This window comes from Egretta garzetta, unplaced genomic scaffold (genome assembly GCF_000687185.1).
Source record: "Egretta garzetta isolate BGI_Z169 unplaced genomic scaffold, ASM68718v1 scaffold202, whole genome shotgun sequence".
Taxonomy (NCBI): domain Eukaryota; kingdom Metazoa; phylum Chordata; class Aves; order Pelecaniformes; family Ardeidae; genus Egretta; species Egretta garzetta.
Genome location: NW_009258891.1, coordinates 578,283 through 581,114, shown reverse-complemented (window position 1 = coordinate 581,114; position 2,832 = coordinate 578,283).

The window sequence follows — 2,832 nt, the reverse complement described above, 5'->3', positions numbered from 1 at the left end:
CCCGCCGGGGGGTGGGAGCTGTGGGTGTCCTGGAGGGGCGGATGCAGTGGGGTGAAGATCGGCAGGGTGGAGATGTGAGCTCGGAGAGGTCTCTCAGCCCCATGGGCCATGTTTGGGGTCTGGCCTGGGGCCTCGCTCGTTCCCAGGTTGGGTTGTGATGATCATCCAAGTTCTGGTCTGCTTTCCATCTCCATAGCTGTCCCCACTGCCTGCTCCGCTTCAATGGCTCCAGGCATCACCCACATTAATGGTTGGGCTTGATGATCTTAAAGGTCTTTTCCAACCCAAATGATTCTATGATTCTATGATTCTCTTCTAAGTTTGGCCAGGCTCACAGATGCAGGAGGCTGAGGAAATCCTTTAGAGGCCTACAAAAAGCATCGCTTGTCAGAGAACAACCCCGGGAGGCTGTCACCCTCTGCTGTCACAAAGCGACGGAGCAGTTGGGACTAGCTGGCTCCCTTCTGGCAGCTCAGGAGAAACACCCAGGTGGGGATCGTTTCATCAGGACAAGTCACAGGGACCCTCACAACTTCATTGCAACGTGATGCAAGTCCCGCAACCTTGCAGTAACCTTGCTCTCAGGTGACCTCAACGTCCCTGTGTCTCTGAGCTGTTCCACAGAGGGGAAAACCTCCTCCCACCCCATGGTGAGCCTGTGGGGCATCCTCCATCCCAGCCCAGTGGGGAACCTGAGGCAGCTGGTGGGGTCCTGCCATCCCCTCCAGCGTTTGGGGCTGGCTCTGAGCGTGGCAGCTGAGGGGTGGGATGGACGTGTTTGGAGGGTGAGGTCCCAAAGGACAACAGAGGCTCAGCTGTTGTTTCTAAGTCCGTCCTAGATGCCCTGGGAAGCCCGTTGTCTTTGTGAATGCCATCAGAATTGACGAAATGAGGACGGCGCTAAAGAGGCTTCATGTGGGGCAACCAAACTGCTCCCAGGGGTCAGATACCTTTGAATTTGAAGGCCCAACATCTTAAGAAGCCAGGGACCTTTGCAGCCCTGGTGCAGTTCTCCCAACGCCGGGGGGCAGCTGGGGTAGCCCCTGCCATGCTTGCGGGGCTGATGCCCCGTGATGAAGAAGCACAGACGCCCTCCAGGGACTCAGCATGGCCAGAGGGACAGAAACTGCCCACATCCATCTAAACACATGCAAGGTTGTCTACTTGTAAGAGTCTGACCACAGGTGACCTGTAGGACCACTGGGATGTTTAGGGACAAGCAGGCTGTCCCTGGGCACTTGGTCCTGGGTGGCTCTGGCCTCCCTGTGCAGCTCTCTGGGAGTTTTCTGCTGGCATCCATCCCCTCGGTGGCAGCCCATGGGGAACCCTGCACTTGAATCAGTGGCTCCCAGGAACAGGGGGATATTATTTTGCTTTGAATTTGGCCTCAGCACTGGTCTGCCCCCTTCCTACCTGCACCAGCTCAGATGGGTGCCCACAACCTCAGGTGGTGCTTAACTAAACTTGAGGCAGCTCATGGCGGTTTGCAAGCCAGGGATAGAGACCCAAAATGTCCTCATCACGTCAGCTGGGGAGGAGGGATGGGGAGATCCTGGGCTCCTGCCAGCCCCCCATGGCAGCGCCCGGGCTTTGAAAGCGATGCTGAAGCCCCGAATTGAGGGGTCCCGCTATCCCACCCCTTGCCTGCCCTTTCCTCCTCCTCCGTCCAGGTCCCAGCAGAGGACGAAACCTGAGAGTGGAGCAAATGGCATCTGAAGCAGCCCCCGTCCCCGGGCGCTGGTCAGGTCCCCGGGGCACGGCTGGGGGGGAATGCAGCGCCTTTGTCACGGGCTAATTTTGGCTCCTCTGTGCTCCGAAAACAATCCTGAGGCAGCCGGGAGGAAAGATGCTGGAGGCATGGCCCCGCGGGGGCTTTTGCCTTATAAAGGTCTAACGGGGCTGGTATAAAGCCTCCTCCTCCTCGGCGGCTGGGCGCAGATCCGCTGTGCTGGTGCTTGGAACAGGGGAAGGGGAAACGACCTTGGCGGGACCCCCAGGAGGGTGGGTGCAAGGGGGGAGTTTCTCCTGGGCTTGCTGGGACTTGACGAGCTCAGGTCAGCCGAGGATGGCACTGTCACTGCCATTGCCACTGTCACCACCACCGACCTGCCACCAGCTGGGGGGCTGCTGCATTGCCCCCCGCCAGGGCAGAGCTCCCCCCTCGGTGTCCAGGCAGGAGCCGGGGAAGGAGCCAGGGAAGGAGCCGGGGAAGGCGGCCGTGGGCCGTGGGCTGTCCTGCGGAGCAGGGGGGCTCTCTTTGCTCCCCACCATGGGAGCTGCCCCGGGCCTGCAGCTGCGTGTCCCTCCGCGACCATAATAGCCTCGGGATTAAAATACCGGGCATTGTCCCTGCTGGGCTGCACGCTGGGAATTGTTTGCTCCTAAATTTGCCCCTAAAAATATCCCGGAGGACGGGTGCCGCCTGCTGCCGCTGTCCTCTGCTGCGTGCCGCCTCCCTCGGCGGGGACACCGGGCAAGGGGCTGGGCGGGGGGCGGGGGGGGCAGGCAGCAGCTTTTTTTGCTGCTTTTCAGGAAAGTTGTGCAGGACTCCCAACCTGTGCTGTGCTGGGTGAGTCTGGCTGGTCCTGCTCCCCAAAGAGGGCACCGTCCCATCCTCGGTCCCAACCGATCATCTGGTCCGACGCTGTAACCCCCCCTCTGCTCTTTTCCCCCATCACCTCTCGGCAATGTGGACCGTCCTGGCTCCGGGGGGCTTCGCCCTCCTGTTCCAGCAGCTCCGGTGGCTCCAGGGAGGCCCCTTGGCCCGTGGGGACATGGCTCGGTGCCGGCAGCGCTGCACAGCACGCGCACCGTCGCGACCATCAGCTCTCC